The sequence below is a fragment of the Myotis myotis genome, unplaced genomic scaffold (genome assembly GCF_014108235.1).
Source record: "Myotis myotis isolate mMyoMyo1 unplaced genomic scaffold, mMyoMyo1.p scaffold_m19_p_1, whole genome shotgun sequence".
In the NCBI taxonomy this organism is placed as follows: Eukaryota; Metazoa; Chordata; class Mammalia; order Chiroptera; family Vespertilionidae; genus Myotis; species Myotis myotis.
This window is the reverse complement of record NW_023416313.1, coordinates 94,483,698-94,497,932: the sequence shown is the minus strand read 5'-3', so window position 1 is coordinate 94,497,932 and position 14,235 is coordinate 94,483,698. Positions and strand designations below refer to the sequence as shown.

Genomic DNA, 14,235 nt, shown 5'->3' with positions numbered 1-14,235 from the left:
TGTAGAAGTATGGTAAGACAGATATTCTCCTATACTGAAGATGGGGGTGCAAATTAGCACAGCCTTTCTTGAAGGCAGTATAGCAATATATATTAATAGAGTAATACTCTGCTTCAGTGGTATTGCTTATAAAAATATCACCCAGGAAATTCATGCTAAATATGAGGGGAAAATCATTATATACAAAGACCCACATTTCATTATTATGTATGACACTGAAGAAATAAAACATCTTAAATTTCAGTGACAGTGAAATAGTTAAGCATGCTATAGTGTACACACTTGATGGGATATTATGCAACAGCTGAAATAAATTGTATATTCATATGGGAAATTATTATCACATGATAGCATGAGAAAAATGAGAGCACAAAACTGAATCAAAAATATGATCAAAACTAAACTCAACTTTTTCTTTTCTTTTTTTTTTTGTATTTTCAAATTATTTTGAATAAACTACATTTATAAAATTTCCAAAATTTCTAAAAGAAATGACAAAACAGTGATAGAAACTATAATTCCAGGCACCATATGATGTGTGGTTTATGGCTGCTATAATGAGCACTAGATATATTCAGAGAAGAGTTTAAACTGAGTGTTTCAATGTTTCATCTGCAGGTGACTTTGAGTTTCAAGGATTTCCTCCCCTGCCCCCCAAAAGAAGTCATTCAATGAACTCTTATTTAGCGACCCCTCGGCCCTGGCATATACAAATCAAAAACCAAAAAATTAGTAATAATGTACATCTCAATCCATTTTATGAGATATGATATATTTTTCCTTCAGTCCTAAGTCTGTTCTACAACTAAGTTCAAAATAAACATTTACTCCTCAAACTATTTTCAACCTAGATTTGTTAAATGTTTTAAAAATAAAGGTAGTATATAAGCTACTTTAAATGATCACAAGTAGGATCAAATAGGGGAATCTCTTTAAAGATCAGTAGGTGAGTGCAATCTTATGACACAGGCTTTAACCCTGCCAAGCATCCTGGGAGATGATGCTAAACTAACACTGCTGGGACCACCCTTAGAAGCTTGTAGAAAACATGGCCCTATTAGGGGAAGAGTGGATGCCAGAACTGCCAGAGCAGACAGGAACATATAGGTCCACATAATGGTCTAGAGCAGACATGCTAAGCCAGGTCAGAAAACTCCCCTGCCAACAATGTTCTGTGGGAGAGCCCAGAGGACACTGGTTAAAAACAGGGAAAGCACTGGGATGAGAGGCGCCAGCGTCACTGAGAAGGTCAGTGTGGCTGTCTTCTTAGGCTTGAACTGCTTACAGAGCTGGGCTCCTTGATAGTGATCAGGATGATAGAGTCCTGAGGTTTAAAAAAAAGGGGGGGAGGCAGGTTGTGGGCAATGATCATAGTGACTGGCAAGGTTAGATGCAAGGTATTGGTGATATGGGGGAGGTGTCTGACCCACTGAGATATGGAGATGATTAACAGAACACAGCATCTTAGTGACAAGATGGATCAACAGCCACTAAGCATATTGCTCAAACTATACAATCAAAAGAAATCAAGCCTGGATCTTCAGGAGAGGAGACTGAGCAGTCTCCACAATAAAAAAATTACCATGCCCTGTCTAGTTCTAGATCTGAGCCATTACTCAGGCTGGGAACCCACTGCCTGAAGGACGGGCTGGGTCCCAGGAGGAAGAATCCCCGTGACACATGGCAAGTCCTTCCCCAAAAGGGGCGTATAGCCATTTACTCCAATACATTGGAAAAGAAGCATTCCCAGATATTTCAAGGATACAGGGTCGGAATTAACATTGATTCTCAGGGACCTAAATAGTCTTTGTGCTGCACCCCCATCCCATCCCAGTTAGAAGGGGCACTTTTACAAGCCAGGTAACAAATGAAGTACTGGTTTCAAGGACCAGCCAGCAGTGCTGAGTGCATAAATGTATAACTGGAATGGAAATTCTTTTTTTTTTTTTTAAGTACACTTTTTTAAATTTTTTAACAGAGAGGAAGGGAGAAGGATAGAGAGTTAGAAACATCGGTCAGCTGCCTCCTGCACACCCCCTGGTGTGCCCGCAGCCAAGGTACATGCTCTTGACCAGAATCGAACCTGGAACCCTTCAGTCTGCAGGCCGACGCTCTATCCACTGAGCCAAACCGGTTAGGGCTGAGTTTGCAGAAAGCCCCACATTGGTTCCTTGGCCTGCGGGGCATAAGATACCCTAGTTGGCAAGGCCAAATGGAAACTCTGAAAGTGCCTCCCCTTGCCCCCAGTCTAGCTAGTAAATAAAAACAATATCATGTGGCAAGCAAAAGGGCGGAGATCACTGGCACCCTTGAATATCCCAAGGATGCAGTAGAGGTCCATATCCTATTTCATTTCACTGACTGGCCTGGTCTCCACACAAACTAGATGGATCCTGGAGGATGACCGTGCACCACTACAAATTCTGTTGAGCACTGGCCTCAACTGTACAGCAGATCCTCAAGTAATATCATTTCTTTCAACATAGTTTTGTTATAACATTGACAAGATGCCATAGGAACTTAACTCATATTTATATCGATTAGCCTATGGTAAAACTGATTTTGTTATACATTGTCTCACTTAAAGTCACTGCACCTAACAATGACAGTAAGAGGATTTACTGTCCCCATGATTAACAATGCCTCCGGTGTATGGCATGTGGTGATCACCACAGGAAGGAGGGTCAGAAGCAGTTTGCATTTATGTGGGACAAACACAAGTATACATTTATAGTCTAGCTCGAGCGCTATGTTAATCCTCTCACCCCTAGACATAATGTGGTCTGAAAGGGCCTGGACTCTCTGGATGCTCTGAAGAACATCACAGTGGTCCACTGTATTAATGACATCATGTCAGACAGACCAGATAAGCAAGAAAGCAAAGTGTATTGGAGGCCCTGGTAAGACACATGCAGTTCAGAAAGGAATGACTCCCACAGACATTCAAGGGCCGCCATGATAGTGAAATGATGAGGAATCCTGTGGTCTGGAGCACCTGTTCCAAAGGGATTGGCAAAGTACTGAGTCACACACTTGCCATCACTAAGAAAACAGCAAAATGCCTGCCAGGGCTCTCAGGTTCTACACTCAAGAACACGGCTTCAACCTATTTGTCAGGTGACACAAAAGGCTGCCAGTTCTGAGAGGGGTCCAGAGCAGGAAAGGGCACTGCAGTAAGTCTGGGCTGCAATGCAAGCAGCCCTTCCACCTGGGCCACAGACTGTACATTCCTGGTAGTATTAGATGTGTCTTTGGTAGGAAAAGATGCCTTGTGGAGTTAACGGCAACCCCCAAAGTGAGAATCACAATATAGACCCCTGGAGTTCTGGAATAAGGCCATGCCATCTGCAGCAAACAGTTACACACCATTCAAACCCCATCTTTGAACGTGCTCTTGGACCTTAGTAACAGAGCACCTAATCACAGGTCACCGAGAGATCAGAACTGCCCATCCTGAGCTGGGGCCTGTCCTAAGGCTGGGCAGGCCTAACAGCAATCCATTGTAAGGTGGGAGTGATATATCTTGGATCAGGGTCAAAGGAGATAAAGAAATCACACAAGCAGGTGTCCTAAACCCTATGACATGCACAAGTGTCTCTCCTCAGCCAACTTCTCTGACCAAGTGGATTGGGTGGGTGGGAGGAAGTCTGTTATGACCAGATGACAAAGGAGGAAAAAGGCCAAATATACTCACGATTGGGTCAGTTCAATATGTGGATGCAAGCCAAAAATGGGTAGCAACTTCACTACTGCCCCACCCAGGAGTGGCCTTTGAAGGCGGCAGCAAGGACAAAAAGCCTTCCAGTGAGTTTCCGGTGGCACCTCTGAATGGAGAGAGAAGTAGCCCAAGGTGACATTGTATACAGACTCATGGTGGTGGTGAGTGGCTTGGTTGGTTAGTCTGAAGCTATGAAGGTGAAAGATTGGAAGACTGGCATGGAGGCAAGTCCTCAAAGAAGACCAGAAATAATTTTGTAACTCCATTCATGCATCTGTCTCTATTCTTTTTTAAAAATATATATTTTATTGATTTTTTACAGAGAGAAAGGGAGAGGGATAGAGAGTCAGAAACACTGATGAGAGAGAAACATCAATTCAGCTACCTCCTGCACACTCCCTACTGGTCCCGAATTGAACCTGGGACCCTTCAGTCCGCAGGCAGACGCTCTATCCACTGAGCCAAACCAGTTAGGGCTATGTGTCTCTATTCTTATCAACAGGTGAAATTTACATCCCCTCTTTGTAAATCTGGGCACAGCCTATAATTGCTTTGACCAATAGAATACTGTGCCGTGCCAGCATGGCCAAGGGTGAACCTGAGGAGGGTGGGTGAAGGATTGAAGAAAAGACAGACAAGAGAATATAGCTGGGGCTCAGTGGATCTCCCATGCCTGGATGAGGACACAAAAGACCCAGCCTGCAAGCTGATACTTTATTTTATAGTCTGATTAAAACAAGGGTAGATTAATATGTATACAAATGTTCTTGTTTTGGCAACACTTGCTGCACCCCCCACCGCCCATTAGCTACTTAGGAAGGAATTAGGGAGGGCTACAAGGTCAGGCTTAATTATGCTAGGAGAGTTCTGCCCTCCAGGCTGGGATTTGTTAGTGGCACTGCCACAGGTCAGCCTGAGGCTTGACCCTAGAGCCACTCCCTACAGAATACAGAGGCAGTAACATTTTGAGATTTCTGTGCCTGGGCATTATGAAAGCCTAGCATCTTCCACTGCCTCCCTCTTGGAGGCCTGAGCTGCCATTTAAAGAAAACCAGGCTGCCCTGCTGGAGACAGAGGCCCTGAAGGATGAGATGTCATGTGGAGGAAGGGGCTTCATGAAGAAGTACTGAGGCGCCAGAAATCTAGTTCCAGCCCCAATCTGGCTGGGTCACAGGAGAGACCCCAAGTAACATCAGTAAAAGCATTGCTTAGCTGGGCCCCAGTCAATTCACAGAATCAGGAGATATAAAATAAAACAATTGTTATTTTAAGCCACTGAGTTTTCTAGTGGTTTATTATGCAACAATGAATAACTAAAACATAACTTGGTATCTGAAAACAGTGCCTGTCTTAGTAAGAAACTAAAACATGAGGCATTAGCTTTGGGACCAGGGGGTAGACAGATAGAGCTCCTTAAAGAGACCATTAATGAGGGCTTGAGAGATAGTGATGAAATTGCTATTGGAGATTGAAGGAAAGGGGACCTGAGTATTATTATGTATTAACTAGAGGCCCAGTGCACAGATTTGTGCACCGGTGGGTCCCTCGGCCTGGCCTGCAGGGATTGGGCCGAAACTGGCTCTCCAACATCCCCTGAGGGGTCCTGGATTTCGAGAGGGTGCAGGCCAGGCCGAGGGACCCCACAGGTGCACAACTGGGGCCAGAGAGGGACCGCAGGAGGGCTCCAGGGCCAATCAGCCAGACCTCAGCAGCAAGCTAACATACCGGTGGGAACATCTGTACCCTGGTGGTCAGTGCGCATCATAGCAACTGGTTGAACGGTCAAATGAACGGTTGGACACTTAGCATATTAGGCTTTTATTATATAGGATAGTATGTGGCATGTGCATGCACACACACACATACAACACAACACAACACAGTGGTGAAACTGTCACCTGAGGTAATGCAGGAAATAGAAAAAGTACCTAAGGAACTTCTGGGTCTGGCTGAGGATATTTATAAGCAGACTGTTGAGAGCACCGATGATTTTTGTTTTTAGCTGCGTGTATAAAAGTTCATGAGGAACAAGATAAGAGAAAAAAGGAAGTGTACAAATTTGAAGCAGAATTTAGAGGAAATATAAAGGAACCAGAACTTACTGAATTTTGAAAGCAAAGTTGCTTCTTCAGATGACAGAAGCCTTTCAAGGTAAGAAATGTATTTGGGGGTGGGGGTGGGGGTGGGGAAATCAAATCCAGTAGTCTGAAATTAAAACAGGCTTCAGTCCAAAGTTCAGATCAAGAGTTGGACTGTAAGACACTTTGTTGAAACTTCGGGAAGATTTTAGGTGATGCGTCATAGAGACTTTCAGCTGAACAAAAAGACTTCTGTGAATCCTCATGGTGTGCCTCATAAAACCTCTCAACTAGACACCAGAGCTCCTAAAAATCATAAGGAAGTTGCCTGGAGCAGCTTCAAACCATGTTTCAGAAAAAATTGTAGGTATGGCTTTACCAAATGAATTTATTCCAATTTGATACAAACAAAACACATAATGTTTTTAAGGGAACAGAATCCATTTGGACAGAAAGGGATAGACAATTCATAATGAGAAGAGGTCTCTGGGCCCTCAAACTTCTGCAGGCAGTAAGCAGGCTAAGAAAGCTGCTTAGCTTCAAAGTGGGACCATCCTATACAATAAAAGCCTAATATGCAAATCAACCAAATGGCAGACGACTGGTTGGCGGGGGGGCAGGGCTGGTGAGCAGGTGGCGCCAGGCCAACCACAGCAGGTGCCAGCAGGCAGAGGGAGGGGACGGTGATTAGAGAGTGGTGGCCGGGCCATAGGTGCCCCCTGGTGGTCAGTGCTCTCCCACAGGGAGAGTGCCACTCAGCCACAAGCTGGGCTGACGGCTGGGGAGCGCAGCAGTAGTGGCGGGAGCCTCTCCCACCTCCGCAGCAGCGGTAAGGATGTTCAACTGTGGCTTAGGTCTGCTCCCCGCCATCAGTTGGACATCCCCCGAGGGCTCCTGGACTGCAAGAGGCCACAGGCCAGGCTGAGGGACCCCCTTCCCCGCCCCCCCACTTCGAGTGAACGAATATTTGTGCACCAGGCCTCTAGTTTATAATAGAAAAGGAAGGGTAAGTTAGAGGGCAGAGCCAAAAGGCATGGGAACTATTCCCACAAATCAGGACTGGTCTATAATGAAGGATTGGCTACTCCTATCCTGCTGGATTTCAAAATTATTATGAATCAGTGGCTGCGAGGTCCCTACTGTTTTCTCCTTTTTGTCTATTCCAAGTTTCCTGTCCCTGCCTCTTCATTGTTAGGTGAGTGTTGAACAACTAGCTTAACTCTTTCACGTACAGTTCTTTTGAGCAAGAGGAACCATGCCTAAGGAGTGATACCCAAGGAAACACACCTGAGAAGCCCCATCAACTCCCAGGGCTGATTTAGATGATGAGGTCCTGGTTTTGAGCAGATGCTATAATGGGATGAAACTTGTAGTTTGGGGGAGAGTGTTAAGCCATGTTTTTTTTATGAGGGAGAAATGTGAAAAGTGGCCAGAGGTGGACTGGGGCAGCTAGTCTTCAAAAACAACTCTATGAACTCCCATTTGACCCAGTAATACCACTTCTAGGAATATATCCCAAGAAAACAGAAACACCAATCAGAAAGGATATATGCACCCCTATGTTCATAGCAGCACAATTCACCATAGCTAAGATCTGGAAACAGCCTAAGTGCCCATCAGCAGATGAGTGGATTAGAAAACTGTGGTACATCTACACAATGGAATACTACACTGCTGTATAAAGAAGGAACTCTTACCATTTGCAACAGCATGGATGGAGCTAGAGAGCATTATGCTAAGCAAAATAAGCCAGTCAGAGAAAGATAAATATCATATGATATAACTCATTTGTGGAATATAATGAGCAACATAAACTGATGAACAAAAATAGAACCAGAGTCACAGAAGCATCAAACAGACTGTCCAACCTATGAGGGGTTAAGAGATCAACCAAAGGGTTTGTATGCATGCATATGAGCATATCCAATGGACACAGACAGTAGGGGGTGAGGACATGTGTTGGTGGCTGGGGGCAGTCAGGGAGAGGTCAATGGGGGGAAAAGGAGACTTATGTAATACTTTAAACAATAAAGAATTTTTTAAAATGTCATAGAGCAAAAGTCCCCTTTTAGAAAAAAAAAAAAAAGAATCTCAGTGTGGTTAAACATGTGGTCAACTTTTTAAATTAAATAATTATCTGTGTCTGATCCAGAGCACTTCACATGCACAACAGGCCAAAATTAAGAGAGATGCATATTAAAAGCCCAACACATGTATGGCTGGTTAATGCTGGGAAATATCAAAGAGTGTATGTGTCCATGACTCCGTGTGTGTGTCTGAATGTGCGTGTGTGTGTTCATATGAACTTGGAGACTTAGTCATTATTTCTCTCTAGTGATACATGTCATTATACAGGGTATTTTTTACCCAGTTTTTGCCTCTCATTGCCAAACAAATTGCTTGATTTAAAAAAACAACAACTCTAAGTCCTTCTGCCCCTCCCTGCATGCACATACTGCTCCTCCCATCTGAGACAGCACTTAGGTCCCATTGAATCTGAGCTGGGGCCTGTGACTGAACTGACTAACAGAAGCAAGGAATTTTGAACCTAGGCATTAGGAAGGCTGGACAACTTCTGCTTCCTCCCTCTTTGACCCTTAAGCCAACATGTAAGAAGTTCTGGCTTTCTTGCCATCTTGGATGGAGTGGCCACAAGGAGGGGCACTGAGGCACCAGACATCCAGCCCAGCCCCACCTGACTGCATCTGTGTAAAAGACACCATGGAACACCAGCAGAGGGGCCCCCCAGAGGAGCCGAGGCCAAAATACAAAATCATGACATTTAACTAAATTGTAAACAAAGTTATATTTTGGTGACTGGGAGAAGAACATGAGGGAGATTTGTGGGACGTTGATATTGCTTTATTTATTGATTTAGGTGTTGCTTACAAAGGTATGTTTACTTTTTAAACATTTATTCAGTTCTACTAATAATTTGTGCACACTTCTGCATATATTTATGGTTAAGTTATGGCTCTGGCCAATTTTGTTCAATGGTTAGAACGTCAGCCTGTAGACCGAAACCTGGGTTTGATTCTTGGTCAAGAGTACCTAGGTTTGCCCTGACTGGTTTGGCTCAGTGGATAAAGCATCGGCCTGCAGACTGAAGGGTCCCAGGTTCGATTATGGTCAAGGGCATGTACCTTGGTTGAGGGCACATCCCCAGTGGGGAGTGTGCAAGAGGCAGCTGATCGATGTTTCTAATTCTCTATCCCTCTCCCTTTCTCTCTGTAAAAAATCAATAAAATATATTTTTTAAAAAAAGAAAAAAGAAAAAAAAAAGAGAGTACCTAGGTTTGTAGGTTCAATCCCAGGGTCTGGTTGGGGCATGTTTGGGAGGCAACTAATTTATGTGTCTCTCACATTGATGTTTTTCTCTCTTTCTCTCTACCTTCCTCTACTCACTCCCTTCCACTTTCTCTAAAAATCAAGGGAGAAAATGTCCTTAGGTGAGAATTAACACCAAAAAGTTAAGCTATGAAAATAACTTAAAAGTAAGGTATTTACTTCAATTTTATACATAGTTTATTCTTCCATCATTCTTGTAAGTTCAACACATTTCCAATATGTAAAATTATAGGATGCACTAACTCTACCAAAGTGCTCAACCTAAAGCACTTTAAATAGAATGCTGCAGTTTATAAAATGAGCATTCTTAATTATTGAAAAGGTTTCAACTTCTTAAACTATTTTCTAGTTAAATGTATTATGGTTTATTTTACCACCACTTAGCCCTGCTCTGCCTGATGTAGTTATAGGTTGAACATTTTAGACCTTACATCCACCAAAATTCAAAGAAATAAAATTAATGTTGGCATTACTCATTATGTTGTAGTCTGTAAGCAGAAACAAGATCATTGTGTTTCTTTAGTTTTCTTTTCCCTCTAAATCAGTGGTTCCCAACCCTATTTTGGCCATGTCCCACCCAAGCATCTCTAAAATCCTGATGCCACCCCCTGTGACATATAATTCTTATTATTCAGAAAGTGAACTCCTATTCACGTGAAGGATGCCTAAAAAGCCATTAACTCGGTCTAAACAAGCTTCCAAAGAACACGGCATCCATGAAAGAGAAAAATAAAAGAACGAAAGGACAGCTGAAGTACTGAGGAAGAAATCACTAAGAAATTGTTAAGAAATAATAATATGAAGTATATGAAAAAATAGCAAAGTTTCAAAACATATAATAGAGAACTAAAATGCATAAATATGTCACAATATATATTTCCATACTGTATATGAGGCCCCTAGAACCATAAGAAGTGCAAAAAATTCACTGTTAATAATTCATTCTCGGATTGTCCCCCTTAAAAATCAAGTTGCCCCCCCTCCCTGTGGGGCGTGTGCCCCTCATTGGGAACCACTACCCTAAATGTAGAATCATATGGCATCAGTCACAGGTGTCAGAAATGAAAACACAGAAGTATTAGCCATGTGACTTCCTCCCAACCTCCAGAGTCTAAAGAAACGCTGTAATATTTAAAATATTTTAAATTATTAATTACATAAATTATACAGTGATTGATTTACTCTTTATTGCATTACTTCAGTTAGTTTTCCTATGATTTTATATATGAAGTTTAAGTATACAACTGTTGATTAGCAATATTAGGAACATACTTACTTATCCAAATGTTCAACATAGCCTTTTAAATGTTCTTCAGTCATTAATTAATGCTGCAAATGATCTCAGTGTGTATTTGGACTTGGTTGGCATTACAGATCCAAGAAACTAAGGACAAAATAATGCTCCCCAGAAATAGCATTGATTGCAACATCGATAACCAATACACATTAAAGTTTTACAAGGCCAATGCATCCACAAATATTTAAGCAATTTTCCTAAAGTGTTTCCCAACTATCATATGCAACAGCCATATACAAAAAAATAAAATAAAATAAATAAAAATGTGCTAATCATGTGTTTACCTAATAAGATGAACTCCTTACAGTAGAGGGCAGTTTTGCACTCCTTGCCCCAATTCCATGCTCATTTAATCCTCCCTCTTCATTTTCTGGTCTCTAAATCCCATTAATCCCCCAAATAGGGTGAAGTAGAAATTTATAATCACATTTAAAACTGCCACCTAGCACCTGTCAAGTGCAAATCCTGGTGCTATCTCACAAAGCTATCCTGAAATAGAGGTCTGCAAGGTTGCCCCAACCTTTCAACCATCAGCCTGGGCTCCAAGAATTCTTAGACTCTATTGTTCTTCCAAATTCTGCCTGGGCTGTTTCAACCTGCCTTTATTTCTAATCTTGCCATCTCTACATATTGCTATCAAATTGTTTCCCAAAGACACATTTCACATTAAGATTTCATGTTCCCACACGGTTTTCATTTCAGTAAAACCAAGCAGCACAATGAATGCATAGTTTAACAATGCCTTTTACTATTCCATAAACGTTCAGTGGGTGTGTGTTTTCTGCATGAGATTTGGAGCAAAATATTAATGAAACGCCCGCCAAATGAATTAAAATATCATCTTTAGTTTTAAATTAATCAAGTAGCTCTATTTTAGAAGAGGAAACTTCTGGCTAGGTAACTACAGCAGCAAAAACCCTGGGCTCTGGAGCATAACCACCTGGGTTCAACTGTGTATTGTGCTAGGGACAAACTGCCACTTCAGGCAAATTATTCAGTTGCATGAGCCCTCCAGTTGGCTCAGCAGTCAAGAGCAGCAGTGGGACTTAACTGGAAGGTTGTTGTGAGAATTACACACATTCATCCATGAAAGCACTTGGAACAGTGTCTGGCAAGCAGTAAGCGCTCAATAACTGTTAGCCTTCATTAATATGAAAATTTGGGAGAAATATAGACAAGTATAACTATATATTTGCAGGAATAAAATATCACTTTTCTCCAGGACCATCTTTCAAAGGTAGCATATAGAGAATAAGGTACAAAATAACTATTTTGAGATAGTTTTGCATTTTGTGAAATAAATGCTAGCAGTTTTACTTTTAATCGTTCTCATATTTTTTTTAACAATCACATAGATGTTAAAAAAAAAAAAAAGTTTTTCTCCCTTTCTGAATAGAGGGGAATTTTGCAGGTTTATTCCATTCTCTATAAAATTCCAGCACTTTCACAGAAAAGGTAAAATGTAACATATAAATGTTCTGACAATAGTGTCTACAGAAACGCTCCATGGCAAACATTTCTGAATATACCAATATGCCAGGAGTAGTCAGTGTTAAAGTTAGTAAACGGGAGTAGTAGGTGTTTACGGTGACGGGGAACAGACAAAATGTTGCTCGAGTTTTAAATCATTTACAGCTTGCAATGGACACTCCTGAAGGACCTGCGTCCAGTGGACCCGGCATTTCTGGGTCCTGAAGCAGGGCGAGGCCGACAGGGACCTGCGCGGACAAGGAAAGAAAAGGTGAGGTGAACGAGGGTGCCTTCGGGCACGGAGTGGCCTGAGTTTGGGAACTGAGAGAGTGGAAGTGAAAGAAAGCAGCTTTAAGGCGCGGGGCGGCCAGCCGCTGCCCGGGAGGGGGACGGGGAGAGAGACGGGGAGCAGGGGAGCCCGCCCGGCCGGGGGGAAGGAGGCGGTGAGAGGAGGGACCCGCAGCGCGACGGAAGCTGAAGAGCCGCCCGCCGGGGAAGGGAATGGCGAAGAGAGACATCTTTTGACTTCTCCGGTCCCTGCTAGAGATTTGTGCAAAACCACCGACGAGAAGCCTTTAAAAAGGGGAGCGTCCCTGGGTGGGCTCGAACCACCAACCTTTCGGTTAACAGCCGAACGCGCTAACCGATTGCGCCACAGAGACTCCGGTGCACAAGCGCCTTCCTCTCATAACCTTTATGAAGAATAATAAAGGCAGAACCCGACTTAGGTTCCCTTGTATTTCTCGATTCATAGTTTTAAAATCAGAATTTCCCTCTTAACATTTCTAACCCTCTTAATTCTATTTTCCACCTTTGCGACATATTGGAAAATTACAAAATACCGCAAGATCGTGCAGCATTTCAGATTGCAGTGTGTATTAAAATACTGTTGTTGTTTTTTTCCCCCAGCTCCCGTTTGGAAAGTTCTACTTCAGGAAGACAACTATTTCTAATGCTTCCTTTTATAGGAAAATAAACATTTTTATCTTATGAGTTGAGAAACTTTCCTTTTGTTTCAAACTCTTTTTCCAGTGCTTTGCTAGCTAATCTTCATGATTTACTTAATAGCGCTCCCAACGTCATCTGAATTGTATTTGCCTTATTTATTTTTATTCTACGGTATTATTAAATACGTATGGTGTCCCAAAAATGTATACAACCCTTTGAATAATTATAAAGGCAGTGTTTATTAAGTACATTTCCTTTTCAAAATTGAGCTGTCAGCTATTTGGGGGGACATCCCTTATATGCCATCCCTATTTGTTTTGTACTAACCTAGAGTGCAATTATTTGTAACTAACACTTTGTTATTGGAAAAGGCATTAGGAAAAAGCTACAGTAACGTTCTTTAGTCCCTGTGCATTATAGTTCATTGCTAAATCCACCCTTTGTTTCTCCCTGGAATTATTAGCCTTTACACCCACATTTGAACCGTGCCACTAAAAATGCACATTTCGCAGGATTACTTATAACCCAATTTGAGGAAAGAGAAGTTAAAGAAGAAAAAAGTATGATTTGTGACTAACTCCTGAAAATCCCTAGCACAGACACACTGCTGGCAAACATGTTACATTCCTATAAATATTCTATATAAAAATCTTTTAACTGTATATTTCCTGATGCCTCTTCAAAACTCCTTTTTTATTTCTCTTCCCTCCTCAAAGAGCTGTTAGTTTCCACCTAACAACTCTATATTTAAATTTTTAAGTCACGAAAAATCCATAGGCAGCAAAATAGCAGACATGTTGTGGCAATATTTTTACCGATACAGCTCCTAGGACAATGGAAACTAAGGAGAAAAATAAACAAATGGGACTATATCAAAATAAAAAGCTTCTGCACAGCAAAAGAAACCATCAAAAAAACAACAAGAAAGCTCACTGCATGGGAGAACATATTTGCCAATCTTACTTCTAATAAGGGTTTAATCTCCAAAATGTATAAGGAACTCAGACAACTTAACAAAAAGAAGATAAGCAATCCAATAAAAAAGTATACAAAGGGCCCTAGCCAGTTTGGTTCAGTGGATAGAGTGTCAGCATGCAGACTGAAGGGTCCCAGGTTCTATTCTGGCCAAGGGCACATCCCTGAGTATGCAAGAGGCAGCTGATCAATGATTCTCTCTCATTGATGCTTCTATCTCTCCCTCTGCCTTCTTCTCTGAAATCAATTAAAATGTTTTGTTTAGTTTTTTTTTTTTTAAAAAAATGGGCAAATGATCTAAATAGATACTTTTCAAAAGAGGACATTCAGAAAGCCAAGAGACATATGAAAACATGCTCAAAGTCACTAATCATCTGAGAGATGCAAATCAAAAAAACAAT

The 14,235-nt window shown here is 41.8% G+C and overlaps 1 non-coding gene across 1 annotated transcript; it reads right to left on the bottom strand.

The window, feature by feature from the left end:
• Nucleotides 1-12,499: 12,499 nt before the first annotated feature.
• On the bottom strand, nucleotides 12,500-12,573 carry TRNAN-GUU. Its single transcript has one exon. It is a non-coding gene; the product is annotated as a tRNA-Asn (tRNA).
• Between the last annotated feature and the right edge of the window lie 1,662 nt (nucleotides 12,574-14,235).